Source organism: Vanellus vanellus (assembly GCF_965231255.1).
Source record: "Vanellus vanellus genome assembly, chromosome: 6".
Lineage (NCBI taxonomy): Eukaryota > Metazoa > Chordata > Aves > Charadriiformes > Charadriidae > Vanellus > Vanellus vanellus.
This window is the reverse complement of record NC_138911.1, coordinates 41,776,522-41,801,187: the sequence shown is the minus strand read 5'-3', so window position 1 is coordinate 41,801,187 and position 24,666 is coordinate 41,776,522.

Below are 24,666 nucleotides of genomic sequence, written 5' to 3'. Positions count from 1 at the left end.
TCTTAAAAGGGAATGACAACAAATAACACTAAATGGCATGTACGAGTGCAGCTTCTTTCAAGATGGCATCACCTGCACATAGCACTCGTAGTGCAAGATGCTACTGTCTTCTTGGGGGCCTTGATTATGTAGGCAAGCATTCAATCCCCAATATACACTTTTGGGTCTAATGTATACTACCATATTATTCAAATCACAGATGGAACATCTCGGTTTAGCAATAAAAGTCTGGTCACGGCCCTAGAGAAGAAAGTAAAGTTCAATTTTAAAAACATAACTGGTAGAAGGCAGCATTTTAGTTGTTATTTGGCATCATCTATTTTTTCTTCAGGGAGTTTTGTTCTATAAGTAGATTTTTTCTTTTTCTAATTTTTGGTTATTCAGAATAGTTCTTGTAGTAGCAAAGAGCTGTTACAGAAAGGAGCTCATAATAATTCAGAAACTTTTAAAAAAAGGAGGAAATGATTTTCTTTAAAAACTAATAATTTTGGATCACGCAGCAGTTTAGCATTTGATGTTCTCCTTCGGATCAGTTTTTGTTCTGGAGAAAATATTCAGTGAACACTGAATGTTTTAAGATACTTCTAAAACAAAAGAAAAATAAGTAGCAGTAGAGATTTGATACAGGCTCCTGAGCCATAGGAAAACAAACAATAAATATTACTTAAATTCATGTTTGCGTCCCTTCAGTGGCAGGAAAAAGGAACTGTCTTAAACATGTGTGGTTTGCCTTTTATTTCTAAACAAAAAAATCTTTAGATCACAAAAATTACACTCCTTCAAATATGTGCTTCTAATTTTTCATCACAGTGGCTGCCCACAATGATTGTCAGCAATACCAGAGTCTCAGTCACTAGACCTGGAAAAGCACTCCTGGCAGAAGGTCCTTGACGCCTCTCCCATAGAAAGTCAGCAGTGAGCTTAACCCGTGAGGTCCCCTGTAGGTGACTGCTCTCTGGGAACATTCCGTCAACTTTTACCAGGGCAAAACTCCCACAGAGTTTTGAGCAGTGTTTGCTCAAACACATGAACAGTGTTTGATCTGCACAAGCACTTCAGGCCCAGGACCTGAGTACCAACATAGTGCTTCACAGAGAACAGTGACTAGTCACCCATTCACGAGGTTCCAGGGTGTCTTCCACTATGATGCCCAGTCAGCAAGTCCGAGATCAGTAAAGGTGTTTGCCATTCAGTTTTCCTACTATCATCCTATGAAATATTTACACTAGTTCCACTAACAAAATGCATGTCTTGAGGAAAAAATATGTACGGTAAAAACTTTACTGACATAAATGATCAATTCATAGGCATAGGTAAAGTTTTACTTAGTCACTACAGCATACAGCAAGGGTTCGTGACTTTGAGGAAGATTTGGTCCCAGGAGAAGTCCATGAGTTTACTGGCATGAGTGGTGCTATTGGAAGTTACAATCCCAAACTGTTCAGCTTTATTCTGCAAAGCCAGGTGGAGTACTGCATCCAGCTCTGGGGTCACCAACATAAGGACACAGACCTGTTGGAGTGGGTCCAGAGGAGGGCTACAAAAATGATCCAAGGGCTGGAGCACCTCTCCTATGAGGAGAGGCTGAAAGAGTTGGGGCTGTTCAGCCTGGAGAAGAGAAGGCTCCAGGGAGACCTTATTGTGGCCTTTCAGTACCTAAAGGGGGCCTACAGGAGAGCTGGGGAAGGACTTTTTATAAGGGCATGCAGTGATAGGACGAGGAGTAATGGCTTCAAACTGGAAGAAGGTAGATTCAGATTAGATTATCTGGAAGAAATTTTTCACTTTGAGGGTTGTAAGGCACTGAACAGGTTGCCCAGGGAAGTTGTGGAAGCTCTGGAGGTGTTTAAGGCCAGGTTGGATGGGGCTTTGAGCAACCTGGTCTAGTGGGAGGTGTCCCTGCCTATGGCAGGGAGTTTGGAACTCGATGATCTTCAAGGTCCCTTCCAACATAAACCATTCTATGATTCTGTGATTCTATATAAGTAGGAATGATGCTGTGATTCAGAGTTGCAAAATGAGAATTGGAGTCTATAAAAAAAAGATTGCAGACTCTTTCTGTGATGACCTTCTGTCGTGCTTGTTTGGGGTTAGGCTGCCAACCAGTTCACTGCAGGTGTCCGTACAGCTATGTGCTGCCATTAGTATAATGATGAATGCCAGTTCATTGGTATTTTCAGCCCCTCATCTTACTGCCTCTCTTTTGTCCCCTACTCTGAGCCACGAACTTCACATTTCTGTGTTCATGAATATGCTCAAGATTGCAAATAGTCCGAGAGCTTTTTAAAGCTCAAAAATCATTAACATTTGAGGTAAGAAGCAGCCAAAGTTTATAGGTGCAGTGTTACTGTCAAGGGGAACGGGCAAAATAGCACAATGTTCTGCACTTCTTTCAATTATTGTTAAATGAGTTAAATCTCTAAAAAGAGTGACTCTGCATGCTCATATTTGCTATATGCATTATAATTAGAAAATTTCTGATATCTGTGATTAATTCCTTGATGAACAACTGAAAACCAGAACAGGGCGGGACTACCATAAATCCAGATGGAGCTCTCCCTGTGACTGTGGGTGCAGGCTCTGAGGAAGAGGTTCGGAGACTCCTGAGAGGTGTGGCACCTCCCGTCCTGTGAAGCCTCTGCGACTGAGAAATTGCATACGCTTTGCAGTGTCAAGCATGCAGTAACACAAGAAACGCAAATCGTTATGATTTTCCAAATTGCCTGTACCACCTGCTTCCCAGTAAAGTAACGGTGCCGGACATGCAGATGCTTTTGAAAACTATAACAGTAGACAACACGCTAAACTATTTGAGGCTTAAGCACCTGTAAAGTCTGTCCTTTACTGCCCAATAATTTTTACAAAACCTTTTTAGCTACAGACATAGCCTTCATTCTAGGGAGTTTGCTGGCAGAGCGGGGCCCACAGTCTAGCCATATTGCAGCAAATTTGCCCTAGTGTTAGTCCTTATGCTGACACCTTGATAAACTAGAACTCCAGCTCTGATGAGAAATAGCATGATAATAATCTCTGGCAAAGATTCACAAATAAAAAAGAGAAGTAGGGACAGCGGTGTAATGTATTGCTTCCCAGCATTCGAGACAGTTCCTACTAGAGACATCTGGGCAGTACATCGCGCTCTTGCTTTCTCTCTCCCTTGCACTCTCTCTCTCTCTTTCTCCCCCTGCCCCCCACCCTCCCCCCCAGCTTCTCAAACAGACTTTTAATTTTGGGAATCAGAGCTGTAATGAGATCCAACCCATAACTTAAGGTTAATTTAGCATTAAGTTGAAAGTCTGAAACAGGCGGTATACCTCATTCTTTAGCATAAATCAGGAGTAAAGAGCTGGGAAATCAGACCCCATAATCATAATGAACCAGAAACACTGAGCATGATCAAATTAAACCATAGTTTAAATATGTGTAAATGAATTTTATCAGTGATTCACTTGATTTATTTTATTTAATTTATCTCTTATAATGACGCTCCTTGTCAAATCACCTTCATTACTTACTTTGTTAACCTAGGATTTTTGATCAAAAACACAGAACCCAGGAGTGTATCTAAAGTTATGTCTTCGGTTGGTCGTGTTTTTTTTTTTTTTTTATTTAAAGACTCACAAATTCTTGAGCTGCCCTTTCTTTGATGCATGGTGCAATCAAGCTTCCCAGGTTGCTTACAGCCCTTAGCATGCCATTAATTATGGCAAGCAACGGTAGTGACAGACATACTCCCAAGCATCTTCCTCTCTAGTGAAGCATACAGCTGACATACTGTGTCACTGGCTGCTTCAAACAGCCCAAAGAAAAAGAAAAATCTAAAAATCCAAGGACAAAATAGTGTGTACATACCTTTTGGACCCTGATGGTTAATTAATATTGTTAGAACAATTAGAAGGTACAATCACAATTAGATACTGGCTAAATACATGTACATTTTGTGTGCTTGTTCCTTCTACAAGTGCACTATGTAAAAGATGAGAATAAAAACCATGTACAGATGAGATAAGAACCAGCATTTGTGGGAGAGTATCATAGGCCTTATATTTTGAGTTTAGAAAATTTTTTATATTGATATATTCATTAAATTAATAGTAACTGATAGATGTAATATATCAAAACCATGAAAAATGGCTACAGAGTAAAACTTATGAAGACATACGGATTACTTTAGGTGCCTAAATACCATTTTGAAAATTGACTCAGAGCTGAATTTCCGGCTCTCAGGTGTTTAAAAAATGTTTATATAACTGAAGGTGCACATAGGCACTTAGTACTGAGCTTTTAAATATCTACACTTGTTGATCATTTTTAAGTATCTCACTAGGGTCCAGATTTCCAGAAGGACCTCGGCTGTATTGTTTCTGACAGAGTCAAAACCCTATAAGTTGGGGACCATCTCTCCAAAGTCTGTACACATATACGTTTTTAGATAAGGAACCCCGGTCTTGTAAAGCATGTAATGGAAATGCAGGCTAGAGCTATCAAATCCTGAGCTACAACTAGAAGATTCATGACAACTAACTTCACTGAGGCTGATATTTCATGTAAGTAACTTTTCATCATTCAAGCAATAAGAGACATAAGCAAAAAGACTTAAATAGTAATAAAAGTTTCATACGTGCCATCTGGTTCAAGAGAAAATAACATTAAAATAATTCAAATCTCTTCTGTAATTCTTAAATAACATTGCTCCATGTCTTACTTGACAGGGAAAAAAAGTGTGACTTTATTATTGCAATTCATAAGAAACAGGGCATCAAGATCTAAGCGGCTCATCTCTTAAATTTGTTGCAAAATAGTTGGTTTCCTCTGTGGAATCCTCAGTTTGGAGTAAATGAAGGGTTCCCACGCCCTGTGGCTCCAGCTTTCAGGAGGAATTGTGAAGATGCCGAAGGAAGAAAATAGGAAGAAAAGGGCAGGTTGTTAGGACTTTCCTGCATGCCTACTCCTGTTTAGCTGTTCCATCTCCTGTCAGAGATGTGCAGTTGGATTCTGATTTTAGTGATGATTCAGTTAGTTCAAAGTAAGTGCACGTAACTTCCCTGATGGGCACAGAGATTCGCCCTGGACTGAGAGTCAGGCCCACAGTGTGTCTCCTTGCTGGCTGAAGGAAAGGGAAATAAATGTTTGTGTGGACCTGAGAGGGAGAAATGGGAATGTGTGTGTTGGAAATGCCTTTTTATTACAGAAGAAACTCCTTGACTTCTGCCTCCCTCTGAAATTGAGAGGGATAGATATAGGATAGAAATAGAATAGAAAGGAAAACCTATCAAGTGTCTTCTGTTTTATCTTTAATTGAACTGTGAATTCTTTTTTCTACTTTTCATTATCTATGTATTTCACTAATACAGGACTAGTGAATAATTTGAAGAATAAATGTACAAAATTATTACATTTAATTACTCAACAGCTTTCATTAACATTTTATATGCATTATTTTTATTATTTCTGAATAAATGCAAGGACTACATTATTTCTTGATTTAATGTTCTGTGTGTAAAAAGCTAACTGGAATACTTATATTCTTTAAAAAAATTAACATGCAGACTGTACCAAATAACAAAATACATTAATTAAAAACAAGCAGAACAAGTGTGCTCTATTAGTTATCATTTGCCTATGTGCTGGTATATCGTCCAGTCTTCACATTATGAAACAATACTGAAAATGCTGCAGATGATTGTGAAAAGAGCTATGATGAATACTATTCCCACCCAACACTTGCGGTACAAAGCTGCATTTCTTTTAGTCTATTGTCCAACAAGTCTTCTCTTATTTATATTACTATCCAAATCTGAAAACATGATTTTATCTCATCTTTCAATTTTTGGATAGCACTATGTGCTCCAAAGATAATTTTCTGTGAGAGGACCATGTGAAAATTATGAACAATTTATGTCCATGTCTGTGCTATGAGAGCATCTTTAATTGTTAAAGTAGAAACAAAATCTTCCCAGTCTCATGCAGAAGAACAAGGAAATTGGCCTTGGGTTTCTAACATTGCAGAGATATAGATTATTAAAAAATTATCAGCTTTGGTGTTACAAGAATAAACCATAACATAAACATTTATATTGGTTTTATGGTTGGGAAAGTCCTCTTAACGGTGTACACATTTGCCTAAGTTTAATAACTTCAAATTTAATCTTAAACTATTTCTGCATTCATTTTTACATTCCACTGGGTAGATCTGAGGACAGTGGAATAAATTTTTTATATTCTGAGTCTGCTACAGGGAACAGCTCTACCTCACACTGCACCAGCTCAAGGAAAGCTGCATGCTTGAGCAACGTCTTGCTGCAGTGTGTTGCAGCTGATCAGAAGTCCACAGCCCACAGTCCTGCTAATACGTTAGCCTGGGAGACACTGAAAAAAATATGAGGAATGTAGCAACTTTTCAGCAGCCTGTGTTCTAAGCCTCCTATGAGTAATTTATCACCTCCAAAAAGTCCACACCTCTTAACGCCCTGACCCAAACTGCGCTACAGCAGTTGTGCACTGCACTAAACTGACCATTAGCTGCACTATATTGTTCAGAGGTTGTCACTGATGGTTGCCATTAGGTGTCGGTGACACCTTCAGAAGAGTCATATGTGGGCACCAAAGAACTACACCTGCTAAATGCACCTATAGCTGCAAAAATAGTGATAGTAACAGTCTCTGTCATAGAATCATAGAACGGTTTAGGTTGGAAGGGACCTTGAAGATCATCGAGTTCCAACCCCCCTGCCATGGGCAGGGACACCTCCCACTAGACCAGGTTGCTCAAAGCCCCATCCAGCCCAGCCTTGAACACCTTCAGGGATGGGGCCTCCACAGCTTCCCTGGGCAACCTGTTCCAGTGCCTCACCACCCCCAAAGTGAAAAATTTCTTCCAGATATCTAATCTGAATCTACCTTCTTCCAGTTTGAAGCCATTACCCCTCATCCTATCACTACATGTCCTTGCATAGCAAGCAGCATCTTTCTAAACAGGCATCAGAGAGAGACTGAGACTTGGAGTCTGAGCGGTGTGCGGGAGAAGGGGTCTAACAGGAATCGTCAGTTCAAGAGGTGAACAATGCACATGCCTGTCTTTGACTGCTAGGCCCTCTTCCAATGGAGGGCCTGTATATGAGTCTTCTGTAGATTTTAGAGGGGCCCAAATCCAGAGAGATTCTTTTCCAGGTTTTCCCTTGACCTGAAGACTTTGTGCAGTGTTACAAGTGCACAAGTGTGGAAGGGGGGAATGAGATGGATTTCCCCTTTGTTAATATCCAGAACCCATCAGAAGGTTGTGCTGCATTGGTCGAATTAAATAGGTAAGCACTTATCACTTAGGTATAGCACTAATGTCTCATTAACTGCCATGTATTTTAGAAATGTAAAAGAATCCGAGTGGTAAAACATACTTCCAGTTCCTATTGAAATTTTACTTAATCCTGCTTAAATTAATCTTGTTTAAATGCTGACGTAAAAGCCACAAAACGAGGCCCCCAAATACATCCTTATATCATAGCAATTATTTGGAGCAAAATTAGAATAATCCTTATTCCTTTAATCATTGTGCTAGCAATTCATTATTGCTCTGCTCAAAAGGATTTTAATACAACGTATGGAATGGGCCCTTCACTTCTGGAATCATATTTACTAAATCCACAAGTTATTTTCTCAAATTTTATTTAATAGGTTGCATTTTTCCCCCCAGTTTCAGAGTCCTATTTGTACATGTAGTGTACATTGACATAAAACAGGAAAATAACAACTGACAGGCACTGTAGGATTGCAGTAATTATTTTAAAATAAGGCTGATTTGTTCTACTGCTTCTTTCCCTCAGGCCAATAACTGGAGGCTAGTTATACTGCAATTCAACAAGCCAGAAAAAAAAACCCACCTGTTACATATGATTATTCTCTATTAAAATGCAATGAATAATTCAACATGAATATTTTAAAAAGTAGCATTGTTATCATGCCTCTCAGTTCTTAAGAAAGTGTCTGTAGCTGAAGAGAGAGAGATGGTCAGGTCAACCCAAAATATTGGCTGTGTACTATCAGGTATATTAGTCCATCCACTTTCTTACCCTTACCACATACACAGCTGTGTTTTTCCCTGTCATTGATAGAGCAGTGATAGAGCTTCTTTAGGTTCATAGAATCATAAAATAGTTTGGGTTGGAAAGGAGCTCTAAAGGTCATCTAGTCCAATCCCCCTGCAATGAGCAGGAACATCTTCAACTAGATCAAGTTGCTCAAGGCCTCAACCAGCCTGACCTTGAATGTTTCCAGGGATAATGTTCTGCTAATTTTCTACATTATATTATTATATACATAGATGTAAGTGAGCTGAAAAACCCCAGCTGAGCAAGATGATAGATTTGTGCAACGTTCATTCCAAATAAGCAATTCCAAAGTTAATGCAGAGTAATTAAGGTGAATTTTATTGTGATATGACTCATGTTTCATCTAAAATAATTTCCCATTTCACTGAAATCAACAGGTACGTTCGTACTGGATGCAGTGGAATGTAGATAGATGTTACTTCAGTATATTTTCCAAGAATTCCTTTATTGCTAAAATTTCATGGAAGACAGTTAAGTTTTGTGCATTGACACTTTTAAGCATACACCACCTTGGGATTACCAAAGGTTCAAAAGATCATAAAGGGCCTAAATATACCAACCAACTAATAGAAAATTATGAACATCCTCCTTAAACACAGATCGAGAATGATCAGCAGCTTGCAGCACTGGGATATCATGAAATAAGAGAAAATGTCTTACCACTGCAAATAGATAGAAAGTTAATATACATATTTATTTCTTCTCACACAGCTTTAATAATTTAAACTCTCACTTGTTTCAAGGTAGGGAAGTTGCATGTTTTCAGCCTCAAGTAAGGATCTACTGAAAGAGAGGTAGAGGAGCTCTATTCATTATTAGTAGTAACCAGTTTTACATCCCGTGACTCCTTGAGCACTGGCTAAGCTATCCAGACTCTATCATGTTTCAATTTTAACAAACATCCTCCTGAAATTCAAACTGGGTTGCTGTAAATATAAATCACCAAGACTTCCACTTCTAAAAGCTCATTCGCTCAGAATATGACTTACAGGGACAAGTTATATTATTCTTTCTATAGCTTTACACATTTATTGGAAAGACAATCAATAGTACCCCATGATTCACAAAGGGAAATTATGCTTTTGTTCAGATGCTGCCTACGTGCAGATCAGGCAATGAATTCAGTAATTTTTTCAGTGATTTTTAATATCCTTTCACCAACCAATTGCTAAATTCAGAGCCTCAGAGCATGACCTAATCCTGATCAGATCTGTATGAAAGTGCTTGTATTCAGGGTAAACAGACACATTCTAGCACAGGGAGTGATATTTCTAACGGTTCCTACATTTTGCAGTACTAAAAAAATATTTTAAGGAACTCATTTATTTCTATAAAACAACATTTCTTCTCAATACTGTACAAAAAAATTCTGATTTTAAGATTAGGTAGAAAAGGTGTTAGCAAAATTGTCAACCTGGGCCAGTAATGAAGCTCCTCTCCCCACAACTACTTTACTCTTTTTCTACAAAAGGCTCACAGCTACTTAATTTGCAGGCTGTCTCGCAGCACTCCCGAAGCATTGTAGCAGGCTTTGCAGTCACATGTAACTTTAAACCAGCTACAGATAGCATCTCTGGAAATGGGCAGTTCTTCATTTTTTCAAGTTTAGAACTGAGAAAGTTTTCAGAAATGTTGATTGGGCTGGGGAGAAAGACTGTAGAGGGTTTCTATTTTAATTGTCACAGTTTTCTCTAAGCCATTTTGTGCAATATTTTATGCTAGTGAACATTGTTAGCACGGTTGTTGCAGCAACTACAGTTTTCATGTTGCCAGCCTCCTCTCTACCTGAGAAATCCATATTGGGTCAGAACAAAACAAAGTTGAATGAACCTTCTCTAGGTCAGGAACAGAAGGACTTCCTAAACTAGATGTTGGATCTACATGGTCACATTAAGAAGATCCCTCACTTTTCATAGATTATTCTGACCCTTTTTTGGAGTAGACAACGTCATCAGTTCTACGGCTAAACTTGCACAGTTGCACAACTTCCTCTGTTTTGTTTTAAAACTTAATTTCATCAGGTTCCCCTTTATACTGTGAGACATATTCATTAATTATTTATTTTTTTCTTTTTCCGTATAATTCGTGATATTATGGACATCTACCCTCTCCCTGAAGTTGTCCTACTCTAGATTCATGCAGAATTTATGCAAAAAAAAAAAAGATTGTTTTTATTGTCTTGTTCTCTTCTTCTTTTCTAATTCTTCTATATTCATTTAGAGATGAAATCATGAAACTTAAAGCAATAGTCAAGCTGTGGGAATACTACAGGTCCACAAAGTGTTATAATAATCTTTTTGTTTTGCTCTCAACCGCTTTTCTAAATTTAATTAAATTGTCTATGCATTGTGTTGTTTTCACAGAGAACCCTATAAATGTTTCAAAGTATTTTCCTGTGGCACTGCATTTCTGTCCCATAGATGTCTCTCAGCAGTCCATTTTGGCATCCAGCAGCCAAGTCCTCATCATCACCACACTGCTTGCATTTCTGATGAAGAAAAGCTACATGACATCATCTTGCTTCCCAGATGTAATGCCATCCCCTGCAGTGACCTCCTCCATGTCTGACAAGTTGGTTTCACTGTATAAATTGATACGAATATCTCCATAATTACACATGGAACTATAAGTAACCCATCTTTTTCCATAATGTCATGTTACGTCTGGGTGTCTCTGAGTGTCCACCCAGAGCTTCTAACCACATACACTGCCAGGCTGCTGAAGCCATCCCTTAGGGGGATTGCTCTCATGTACGGGAAATTACTAGTAGCTAAGAAATGTTAACTTTTATGTTTTAAACAGTAAGAAATCTTACTCTCATTTTATTCATAAAAATGATATCCCTAGACTTTTAATGTGTTTGAACTGCTTATTTGTAGAAAGGATAGTGGGTTTCAGCTGTCACCTGGGTCACAAAGCATTTCCATGACATACAGATGAGATCATCATATTTCTGGTACTATTACTTTTCTGAAAGAGTTTAACTGGCAAACTACAGCTACAAGCACATCATAAATGCACCGCATCATTCTGTGCTTGTTTTACCCTTCCTGTATTGGTGTGTACTTTCGTTGCATCTTTTGCAATTAAGTTAGTTACTTTAAAAAAAAAGCCCCACCATTCTATCGGAACACAACACCATCATAAAATAACACCATAATACTAAAAATCAATTTGCCTTGAATCAGTTTATTTGGAAAAAAAAAAAGGCAGAAGCAGAATTTACCTCCCTACCATGTATGAGGTTTACCTTAGCTGCCTAGTCACAGAGTCTTACTACCTCCTATGTTCTTCCTCCTTAACTCAGTGAAATCTTTAATTACTTCTCTGCTCCTCGTCAGTTCTTCCTTTTTCCCCAGTCAGAATATGCCATGCATTGAGAAAGCCGTTCAATTTCCTCAGGTGGTGGAAGGGAAGGGACTGAACCTGGATCTCTTAGGATACCTTAGTGCCCTAGGCTACTGTAGAAGAAATGACGCATGCATCTTCTCATGCCTTAAGAGAAGGTGGTGCCTATTACAAATTTATTTTTAGAGGGGTCAGCGATATTAAATGCATTCCAGAAATTCCTACAGCCTCATGCCCCTGAGAATAAAAGCGTCTACTCTCTACTTTGTGATTTTTATTAGATATGAGCACAGAACTAAGACAGTTTGGAGCTTGTGCAAAAAATGCCTGGAAAGCTTTAGATCAAAAGATAAGAATTCTGCTGTCTCCAAGATCAGCTGGCAATTGAAGCAGAGGTTTTCAGCACTAAAATGTTGGATATAGACGTCTAAATTCCACCTAAGTTCCACCTAAGGTGCCTAGAAGTCCTTTGTTGGGTCTGGCTCCAAATTCCTTTAGTTATATGAACAGGAAGGGAGAAAACCAAAACTTCAGGTCCAAATGTGTCTGGAAATAGAATTAATCCATTACATACACATTGTGTCATACTGAAACAATACAAGAATTCTTCTTTTACTTTGGAGAACTCACAGCTGCAATATTTCAGCTCTACTTTGCAGGCTTTTATCACAGTTTTAATGAAGTGTAGTTGGTTTTGAAGTAAAAGTGTGTCGGTTTTCATGAAAAGAATTAGATTCTTGTCTTGCACCGCCTGATCAGCTTTAAAATAGGGCTTAGTTCTCATTATCCTCTGAACAATATATTTTAAAGAAATTAATTGTAGTGATACATTTTAACCTGATGTGACGACAGGCTCATTACCTAGAGTAGTATGCTAGCAGGCAAAGATGGATTATCTAAAAAGCACGCTCATGGGAAGGAAGTTTAAAAGATTAGACTGTCTCCTGGGTAAAGAGTCTTTTTACCAAAGTCAAGAACCTTTGGGAATGCTCTACGTTCACTTGCACTTTTAATAGAAAAGATACCTTTCATTTCTACAGAAGAGGATGTAAATACCACAAGTGTAACTTCTCAGACCATTATTTATTGGTAGGAGGTAAGCAAAGTTAGGCAGTACCCAGTAGGTAACTGCCTGCCTTCTGTGACCCCAGCACTCTAGCAAGCACTGTGCTTTCAAAGTGGGGAGAGATCAATATTTCCCTTGAAAATTTCAAATTTTGATGAGATACACAGAAGACACTAGGAGAAGAGGAAGACAAAATAATTAGACTTTTTCTGCCTCCGGTTAGAGCTCTACCACCTCTAGATTTTCAGCATTTGCTATGAGCTCTCCTCTTCCAGACTTCAGACTACTGAACTCCTAACTATTCGATTTGCACCAAATCCTGTCCTGCTATATTTGACAATTGTGTTGACTCTGGCATTCGCATCCTGCTTCTTGTCTTGGGTCCTTTTCGGCAAAGCTCTCGGGTGGACTCCTCCTGCAGTGAAGGTGATCCCCCAGGTGCTCTGGCCCCATTCCTCAAGCGGGAGCACACCTGCTCACCCTGTGCCCACCAGTGCTGGGCACTCACCAAAGCAGCACAGAGAACCAACAAAAGGCTTGAAATGGTCATTCTTTAGAGAGAAAAACTATACTACCCACTATCACCAGTGTCTGTGAAATAGCTGTGCTTTATACATTTCCTCCACCCTCAGCCAACCTTCATCCAAACACTCCTAATCAAATTGAAGGCTGTGATCAGGCTCATTCATGGCTGGTGAGGAAAAAATTGATACCTCATAATGCTGTGCAGCCAGCCCTGCAATCTCTAGGAGCAGTGCTTCTCTAGAGGGAAATAGGGAGATACTTTAATAGGAAAATATAGTATTTGCTTTAAACAACCTTAACTGAGGAAGAGTTACTGATGCAGCCTAGTGACTTAAATAAATTGGAAATGGAACAGTCTTGAGAAAAATCTGTCTCAGGCAGTTTTTCAGAGGGAGAAAAGAGCATGTCAATATTTTTGCAATCTCTCCAGCACCGTGAAACTCTAGTTACCAGAAGACTGCTCTTATAAAGGCGAAAGGGCAAGGAAAGCTAAGAACTAAACCTTAACAACACACAGATTGTAAAACTCCAAGAAAATTAAAGCCTTGAAGGAGACAAAACGCAAAAGAGAATAATTTAAACTTTAAAAAATATTGTTGAATATGCATAGTTTTCACAGGAAAAGAAAAGAAACAAGGAAAAGTAGCAAGTCATGGGAGAAGAAAGCAAGACTTTTCAGAAAGAATCTAGAGAATCCAAAGCGTCTTACAAGAGAGAGACATGAAATGTCTTCTCTACAGAAGATTTATATAAAGGGGGAAACTCCCAGCAGGAGACCACCTCTGTGATTAAAAACATAAAAACTTGTATCAACAAATTCCACTAGTTACCAAATGTTTTTCATTACTTCCGCAGTGGAGGCTTCTGCCTTGAACTATGGAAAATGCTTTGACAAATAGCTTCCAAAAACCCAGCTTGAGGAAGCTACAAAGTTGTTTCATTCATAAGCAGAGACTACAAATTACAGGCAAAAAGTCTGGCTTCCCAGCTGCAAGACAAAACACCCCAAAATAGTGCACTCAATTAGGTGGGGTTTTTGAAGGAGTGGTTGCTGCCTAGCAAAAATAAGGGAACTGATTAATGTAATATATCAGGCAAAGCACACTGAAGAGCCAGCTGCAGATTTTGTTAATAGAAAGAAGCAACAAATTTGAATGGGGCTCTCTCTTTGAGACTATACACCACTGAAATATTTTATTGACGATGGTGGTTAAACTTCTCTACAGCCTCCTCCTTGCACACCAATGACTTCTGCAAAAAACTTTTTATCAGCAATCAAAGCAGAGGTTTCTCAATTTTCTGTCTCCCCTTCTTTCTCCCTATCTCTTCTTTTGCCTTTCCCTACAGTAAAGAAGAGGAAAAGGGAATCAAAAACACGGATACATAAATAATGCCCAACCAGCATTCAGATAGCGTGTATTAACTTTGAAGACCGCTGCTCACAAATTGAAGATTTAGATTTTCATAGAATCATAGAATGGTTTATGTTGGAAGGGACTTTGAAGATCATCTAGTTCCAACCCCCTTGCCATAAGTAGGGACACCTTCCACTAGACCAGGTTGCTCAAAGCCCCATCCAACCTGGCCTTGGACACCTCCAGGGATGGGGCCTCTAAAACTTCTCTGGGCAACCTATTCCAGTGCCTCACGACCCTCAGAGTAAAGAATTTCTTCCTAATATCTATTCTAAATCTACCTTCTTCCAGTTTGAAGCCATTCCTCCTTGTCCTATCACTACACGCCCTTATAAAAAGTTCCTCCCCATCTTTCCTGTAGGCCCCCTTCAGGTACTGGAAGGCCCCTATAAGGTCTCCCTGGAGTCTTCTCTAGGGTCAACAACCCCAACTCTCTCAGCCTGTCCTCATAGGAGAGGTGCTCTAGCCCTCTGATCATCTTTGTGGCCCTCCTCTGGACTACCATAGACTCTGAATGGATGAATTTTTCTATCAATATCTATAATCAAAACTTCATTTTGAAATGAAAATGCATTAGGATGAAGGTTGATCTGTAATTTTAGTGGAGCAATTGAGGTTTGACATTCAAGTTAAAGTTCATCATGAGTGTGAAAGATGCACAAAAACACTTACCTCCTCCTTAATTGATCCTATTAACAAAGCTTCTAACTGGTGGGTTTATTTGCCCTACACTACTTTTAATGACTTGTTTCAGAAAGAGTGATAACAATTGCTATCATTCTCACGGATATTTAAATAAAATTAATATGAACACAAATCCTTGTGTTGTACAGTTAATATTCTCAGTTTGCTTTTAATATTATGACATCTATTTAAACAGAGTGGCTGGTGATCCACTAGCTTTTCTAAGACTTACCCACAGACTACCTGTGAATTCAGGCAGAAAATATTCTGAATACAGTGACAAAATGTGGAATATTTATTCTACTTGAATATGCAAGGAAAACTTCTAAATTTGTGCTTTGAATTTTTTCCAGTTTTGCTTCCAGGCACCATTTTTCCACCCTTTCAGCAAAAATTTTGAGAATACTAAACAAATAAATAAATAGCAACCCAAATTCCACAAATAAAGCGTGGCTTCCATAAGAAACCTGGTTTTCATCTGATTTTCATTGAAGGGATGTCAGTGGGCAAACAGTGCATAGGAACAAGGGTGGGGTTTATTCTGTGACCTTGCCAGAGCTCTCCCTGACTATCGTTGTTACTCCTCAAGTTGGCGATACCTAAGAACACATCCCTGAAGTGCCTGTCATCTACAAGTCAATAACCATTGCTCCTCAACTACCAGCAGGCACTGCAACAGCTAGCATCTCTGCCAGATATATAGAGAAGCGTTGCAAAGGCTTCTTACCAGTTAGAAGAAATACAAAAGGAAATTAGCTCATTAGGGTCAGGGTTGATGCTATACAAAGAGATAATGGTAGGGTACCAAACTGGAGCGGAAAGTCCACCAAAGAAATAGGCATCTATTGTTTTATTTTGGATCGGGAACAAATGATGTAACTTTTCCGTCACAGGAGAAATGAAGATATTTAAGAGCAAACTCAGCCAACTATTCAGATGGTAGAAAAAGCAGCAGCCAAAACAGAGACTATCGCCTAGGAACAAGTGACAAAATGAGGTCTAGTCAAAGCCAGTCTCCCTCTAACCAAGAACTATTTAGAGGAGATTCCGTGTACATAAAGAGAAACTTGTGGCTTTGGAAGGAGACAAATTGCAAGTGACATTAGCTTTCCAAGCAAAAGGATTGAGAGAAATGCCACTAATAATTCAGAGGCCAGCTATTGCCCGGTACAATAACCAACAGATATTTTCATCAAATAGTTGTTAAAACAACCGGACAGAATTCTATTTTCAGCTTGGTTTTGTTAGCATTGAGGACATTTATAAAATAACTTGGTCACAGGAAATAACCTTGAATTGAATGATCTGAAGCTGATGCCATTTAAATGGAATGGAAGAACAAATAAAAAGCACAGGCTGTAACTCAGCAGTCTGTAATATACTTGAACACTAGCAGGAGGTGAAGTAAAACCCACCTAAGGAACAGTAAGTTAGCCTGAGCAAACCTGGTACAGTTAGAGCAGTGCACGAGTAACCTAATTCAAAGCTGCCATGGATGTGTACTGCAAGAGTTGCAGTACACTTAATAGTGGAAGTTCCTGACTTGAAAAGACAGACTTTAAGGAAAGGAGGGGACTAGTGAAGTCAGCTGGGCAAAAAAGCTCAAAAAAGCTCAAAATTCCTTCATGGGAATGTTATTAAGTTAAAGATGCCAATCCTATCTGGAAGGAATAGACTAAGGCAGAGCATTGTAGGAAAGGTCCCTAAAACATTACTGAAAATAAGGGAATGGCAAAAAAACCCCACCAGTCAGCCAAGAAACAAGCATCTTACTGGTTAGGAAGTATAAGAACAAAGGCAATATATTCAATAGTCAAAGGAAATAAAAACAATGCCCTTCAGTCATAAAACTGAAAAGCTGGGAAAGATAAAATTAGGCTCATTATACAAGAAGGAAGAGGTAGTTATTAAAGAACATATAGGTATGTTCCTAAAATTAAGCACGGACCAGTTGGAAAAAGGATATAGAACTTGTCTTGACTTGACTTGACTTGTCTTGAACAAATCTCCACACGTGAAGGGCTAGGTCATCTCCTTGACTGAATTTGAAAAGGAGGGGCACAGAAAAAATCCAGGTCTGATACCAAGAATTAGCAATACATTTTTCAAATTGAATGGTACCAAGTAACGAGAAAATCAATCACCTATGTAGTAGCTACACGTGACGTTGCAGGGAAGGGGAAAGAAGAGTGATCAGGGCCACTACGGGCCTATTAGACTGATCTGAACAAAATGCAAAGCTTTAGAAAGAGTTTTGGAGGGGAAAACAACCAGATCTGAAAGCACAATGGAAACGGAATGGAATATAACATAAGCTTACTTAATATAGTTAAATACTAACAAAATCTTATCTTCCTTTACCAAAATAACCAACTCTCTAGTAGTGTAGTACACCTATGCTAATTAGAGTTCAGCAAAGTATTGGATTCAAAATCAAATGAGAAATGATTAGTGAAGCTAGAGAAATGCTTCTTTTAATGAAAAGAATACTGTTGATAATGATGTGCAGCAATATCATGTATGCCATAGTTATGGCTGACACCTTTACAAGCACTAAGGAAAGGCTGAGAGGGTAATTTCTCTGCCCAATTGCACTAAAAATTTCATTGATATTGTTTCATGTTTTCAATATGCTTACCAATCCTGGAGCTACTTTTTGTCAGTTAGATGAAACAGGCACTGGAAAAAAAGGAAAATCAGCTGATATTTCACAGCAAAGTAGAAAATGTTTTTTAAAACAATGCTCAGCCTGACTTTACACCATCTTGTAACCTGAATACCCAAATGAAGAGCAGTTGCCTTTAGTAATGGTAGCATTTATCACCATTTACATCCTTGTATATGACTACATAAGGCACGAAAGGAGAAACTAGCCTATTGTGTCAATTACAACAGAAGTACTGTTTGTTTGGGCTTTCCTTCCTCTTCCCATTGTTATCAGAATGCTATTGAGGAAATAAGAATTTACTGACAGTTGCTCCGGCTGTTTATTTTCTGCCAAGTGCTTCAGGGCAAATACTTACTCTTTTGTCAACACTTGTTTGATGCTGTACCAAGATGTACATGCTGGCACAGCCTGGCAAAGGCTGCTAAGGCTGGCCGAGATTTCTCCAGGGCCGAGGAAGCCGTCTCCCTGCAGTGCCTTTTAGCCCACCTGGTGCTACCAGTCAATGAGAGGAACTAAGGGCAGCTCTAGCTCCCATCCATATTTAGCAGAACACAGACCTCTCTCTCACTGAATTCCCTTTCTTAACACTATTTATGTTGCGTTTTGGAGGAGTAACAAAGTGAATTGGGATAAGTCCCTTCTAGGGAAAGAATGTCTCCCTCACCCTTGTGAATTTCTCTATTTGACATAACTTCAATGTGAGAGCCACAAATAATGGCCAATCCACCATTCCGGGCACCTGAACGGATTACCAGGCAGAGGATTAGATGTGCACGCAGCTCCTATGGAGCAGTGTATCACTTTCATGAAGCTTTATCACATCATGTGATTCACTGAAAGATTTGATACGGAAAATCAGCTGAGGATTTTTTCTTAAGAGAGAAGAAAACAGCCATTCTGCAAAGGAAATAATTTATAAACGCTTTGCTAGTTCCTATTTATAGTGCTTAGCCATTATAGTACTATGGGTCTTACCAAATACGTACTTTTACAGTTTCACGTAAGTCACAATAGCATTCACAAGGGGACCATGCATGGTGACTTTGAGGTAATACAGCCATTGCTGGCACGTGTAAAGCAAATAAGCAAAAGAAATTGCAGATACTAACAAAACTGGCTTTTTTTTCCACAAAAGAAAACAGAAGAGAAAATAATTGTGTGAAAAGCTGAAAGCAGAACATCTCTAAGCCATCCTCCACATGCCAAAAAATTCTCCTGAAAGCCAACTTCCCATGTGAACTAACCCCAAAATCAGAAATAACCCCCCAAAAGCAGGGAAATTGAAATAAAAGCCAATATAAGAGGGAAAGCCTCTGGGATATATTGTCAAAGTGGCTCATGAGGTTTAAAGTCGATAGAAGTTGACGAGTGAGACCGAAATTCTGTATAGTGCTTTAAAAATATACCCTAAGGTACCAAGCAAAGAAACCAAAAGCTAATCCCTGCATACAAATATACTGCAAACTTTACTTACACTTTTTGTACAAAAAAAAAAGGTCACAAGGAATATATTTTTTCTGCTTGCCCCACAGGGCACAAAACATTTGGAAAGAAGCCTGCCCTGCAGAGAGAGGCAGCCCAAATCTGATGGTTTAAGTGAAGTTTCAGTGGTGTCCAGCTCTCCTTTTATTCCTCCTCGCTTCAGACTATGACAACCATTACTACTGGCACGGTTATCTCTAAAGCACACGCACACCTGCTGTGTATGCACTTTCAACCTCTAGAGCCACGAACAAATCTATGGTGGTTTTTCCTCTCACTTCTCCCTTCCCTTTCTGGTCTTCAATTTCTACAGTTCCAGTGAAGCAGGGACGTGTAATAAAATGATCTGTGGCAGAAATATTTCAGAAATCGGGACACTTGATTGTTAAACACATGCAAGAAATTACTGCTTTTACAGTTGCATTTTTTAAGAATTTATTTTGTTGTTTGTGGTACGAACCGGGAACTGAATGAAACATCCAATAATAAAAAACCCAGGCAAATCGGCATGCAGGCATCTAACAAAACCGATTCAATTGTTTATTCTTCTGAGTCATGCTGCAGTTGGGAGTGAAGGAGGGACAGAAAGATGACCTTTCTATTTACTGAAATCAGTGCAGTCAATGCTAAATGGAATTTGTATCCTTTTAATAGCAATTTTACTTCGGTATCATTTTCTCTGCTTAATTTCTCAGACTTTTCATTTAATATCGACATCGGCAAGAAATTGGGACGCTTCCTTGTTGATGACTTCACCTGCTTCAGTTCAAGTTTCTCATCTGGACTCCAAGGACAATGACATTTGACACAGGAATGTGGCTTTCTGGGCTGTGTTTAGCACTGGCTGAGATCCCCCATGTGATAACTGGGACCACAGCTCCGAACAATGGCTGGCCTCCTTCGCTGGGTGGGACGCACAAGTGGGCTCCCTCTTCCCTGCTGAGAGATACTGGTTTGTTTCTCTCCAAGAATGTACTGCGTGTTTACAGAGCAATTGTTGCAGTGGATAAATAAATAACCATATGCTCTAGACTTTTGGGCAGCAGCAGCATAAATGGTCACTTCCTCAGTTACTTCCTATGAACATGTTCATGTTATCCTAATCATAGGGACTACAGGCAATAATAAACTATACTGCTGCTCCAAAAAGCAGAAAATCCTTAGTTCTCTTCCTAGAATTCAGGCATATATCTTTAAACTTTGCTCTGTTATTTTAGCTGCAAATTATTGCTTAAGAAATTATTGCAGCATGAGGAATCTCTAGCAGGCTGCTGCAGTGCTAGTTTGGTTTTGAAAGGCAACATTTGAAGAACCAAGCCAACTACATTCCAGAAGGACAGTGCTCCTCAAATGGCAAAATTTCCAGGAGTATCTCTCTACCTGCAAAGGCACTTCTTGAGACTGGACAGACACTGAGACATTTTCCAAAGGAATATTTCTTTACCACATCTCTAGCAACACTTTAAGATGGTAAAGCAATTCTTCTCTGTGTCCAAATTCCACTCAGCTGAGCAGCAGATGAAGCTATTAAGATAACGTCTGTGATTTAGGCTGACAAAACTCTGGCATTAAAGTAGCAAAGGGCCTGCTCTACAAAGCCCTTAGGAGTGGCAAGTCAGTGAAGTGTAATGGTTCTGCCCCAGCTCCCATCAGACGTACCAGCACATGAACACCCACCCTCTCTGCTCCAAGGGTCCCTGGCACAGGTGCTGCCTTCACTGAGGGAATGGTTCCTGCCAACCACTTTGAGCATGGTCTATCCACTTGGTCCCTCTGGAGAGCCGCTAAGAGCTGGGCTGGGCAACCCTTGCGGCATGGAGCACTTTCACGGGAGCCTCAAGGACCAACCATGGGAATAAGCAGGGCCCAGCCAGGGCAGAGCCGTGCAGCTCATTTCCCAGGGGATGGTCTAATTGAGGACTAGCAGATGGCAAGCGACACGAAGCAGAAGTTGCTATAGTTAATTGAGTCCAAGCAGGCATTAAGAAATAAGTACTCTTAAGACCATTTTTACCCATGGCTCTTTTTCAGACATGACTTTGTTTTCCTCATGAGCAGTGCTGCGTTGCACAAGAAATTCTTCATAATGCCCCCAAAAAATCTGTTAGGTAAACTAGAATGTCTTTCTACTGCTAATCCAATGCACAAAGTATCATTCCCCAAAACAATAAAATGTATCTGTAAATTGATCTCGCCATTTACATTGCAGCTACCTCACCCTCAGTGCAGCTACTCTGCTCTCCCTGACAACTCCCCTGTCTACTCTCAGTGGAAAATCTGCAGCAAACTCAGTGAAGGGAATCAAGGGCTGTCACTTGGACAGTGAAACCTCCGCCTGGACTAGCAGACCAAGGGCACAGAGTCCAGGCCTGGAGATGAACTCTGTGAGGCTCTGGGGAACGCAGGTTCACAGAGCCTGGGTCCGGACCACACCATTAACTGGGAGTGCAGAGGCTGTTCTCTGCATAAATCAAAGCCCAGCCTTTAACATCTAGAAAATCTTTCCAGTGTATCACTGATTAGACGGTGATTGCCGCAGACAAGAAGTTGTAAGAAACCTGGAGCTGGCACAGTGAATACTGTTGCCTGGAACTAATGGTTAGATTCCTGATAGAAAAAAAATCTATTTTAATCACTAGCTAATCTGATACGTCATTTGATTTCAAGTAATTTATCTTTCTACTCCATTACCTATTATTAGTGACCCTTTTTCTTTTTGTTCTGTTCAAAATGAAAAATGTTTACACTGATTAAATTCTACCAGCAAAAAGTTTGCATACAGGGAGTATTTGAGGCCAGCTTTCACTCTTCACATTGCTCGAGTCTTTTCTCCAGCATTCAAAAAGGTTTTCAGCCTTACCATACTACCATTATGAATACTGTAAGCAGAAATATGTATGTGCGCATACACATATATAACTTTTGTTTTACATGTAAAATGACTGAATGGAATTTTATTTTTAAACAACAAGTTTGGACTTCAGGTTGGAAGTTTTAGCTTTCATTTTCAGTGAGACCGTTGTCTGCTACACCTGGTATATACGAAGGGGAAAGAAAAGCAGACTTCTGGTTACAGCACAATCTGCAGTAAATGCAAACCTAAAATAGATGACTCTCTGTTAGTGGACATAATATGTATGTGGTGTGTGTGTATAGAGTTATATACGTATATTTATATGCACACATAATATGTATGTGTTATATTAGAATATATGAATCTATTAGCATAAAGAAGTTTATGAATACTAAATAGTCTTCAGGTATTTACTTGGGTATGCATGATTATGATTAGAATCTTTAAATAACATTTATGACAATTAACTGCCAAATTATACTAATTAATATCTCCTTTCTCCTCTATCGGTGAATAGCAGCTGCGTTTTAAGCTATTTTACACTTAAACTACACATTTCAAATGTAGCTTTGTAAGCATTTTTATTTATTTATTTAACGCATTTAAGAGTAGACTATAGTTCTTCCCCCGCATTTGAAATACAAAAATTTTAGTGGGAGTCAAATATTATTGTGATGTTGTAATTAAAAATTGACATTAATTTCCCCACAGACTGTTCACCTCTAGAAAAGAAGTTCATACAGTTGATTTGTTCTTTCCTGCACAATGATGCTCTTATTTTATCTGACATTCACTAAAAATAAGCGTGTGTGAATGAAGGAATTAGGTCACCTAGTGACATTACCGGTGGTAGAAGAATATTCAAGAAAAAAAGTTTAAACCTGTGCACACCGAGCAGTATAGTTTCATGCAATAAAATGACAGGACGGCCACAGTAATTGGTTCCAGTCCTGGAGCAGAGCGAGGGATGGATGCCATGGTTACTGGCGGCAGCGGTCCCTCCTGCTAGCAGGCAGTGCACTACTGCACTACCCCGGGCGCTGCACATTTGCTGCCCTGAGGCGGTGATGGCTTTCGGTGTAATCAGGGAAGGGTGCCTCATTTACAGCCAGATTTCTACTGCCAGCTGCCCAGGCTCTCTGCTGCTCAGTACTCAACACCCCTGCTGGTGGCAGGGCACGGCAGGGCACGGCAGAGGTACGGAGCCCTCTCCCCGCTGCCCACGCAGGGATTTGCACCCCACCAGGGCCTGAAAACCCCTTTGCACCACTCCAGGCGCTTTGCCTGGTGCAAGGAATGAGAAAAACTACAAGCGGATGTTGGAGAGAGTGGTAACAACATAGTTGCTCCTGTCACATCACTTCACTCCCCAGCTTTTCGGCCAGCTTTGTGTTTGTTCAGTGTTGTACAAGGCCTCTAGGTTCTCATGTGTTTTTTATTTTGGTGCATGATAGCACATGCCAGGTCGCGACCTGGTGTGACACCAGCCTTGTTTTCTGAGAATCAGGCCTGTCAGAGCACATGAACCTGCTAGAGGTATTTTATCTGATGACTGGGACAGCCAGTATATATGCAGTTAATTCATGACTTGCCTATTTGGACCTGCTCTGGAATAAGATTAGATGAAAAAGGCAACTGCAGTCCAACAAAAAAAGGAGTTAACATAAAATAACAATCCTGGAAGACAAGATGAGGCTGCTTCTTCATCCACAGGTTTTAGGACGGCCATTACATTGTGGTGTCTCTAGGAGAAGTACTTAGCAACAGAAAGCACACCTATAGTTTCATGGTAATAATAATGTAATTGGTTCCTTAAATTATGAAAAGCAGCATTATCTAAATTCCTCTTATTACTTTTTTACTTAATGACCATGACAGATAAAAAGCAACAAAAAAAAAAGCTTTAGAGCTTCCCGTGGAGTAAGGAGCTGTACAAATCTGTGCATGTTCTTTTCAATAGACAAAACTAACAGAGACAGTTTTATTTATTTGGGGAAACAAAAACTTTGTCATGTAAACCAACAAGCTGTTATCTACGGCACTGAGTCCAGACAGGAGAATACTGAAGAGGCTTGACCTTCATACCTACAACGACTGACCAGTATGTAAAGAGGAACAGAGGCCTGGTCACTGGGTGCAATGTACTTTTGTTAATCATCTTTGCCTCCTTAATCAACTGCTCTTTTGTCATGACAACCTTCCTTGTGTCTGAGAAGCAGAACTATATTTGGTTTTTATTGTCCTGCACCTCTGCCTCCAAGACTGCAGTGTCCTTCCTAAAAGACAAACATGTTCATAGAATCATAGAATGGTTTATGTTGGAAGGGACTTTGAAGATCATCTAGTTCCAACCCCCTTGCCATAAGTAGGGACACCTTCCACTAGACCAGGTTGCTCAAAGCCCCATCCAACCTGGCCTTGGACACCTCCAGGGATGGGGCCTCTAAAACTTCTCTGGGCAACCTGTTCCAGTGTCTCACCACCCTCATAGTGATAAATTTCTTCCTCATAGCTAATTT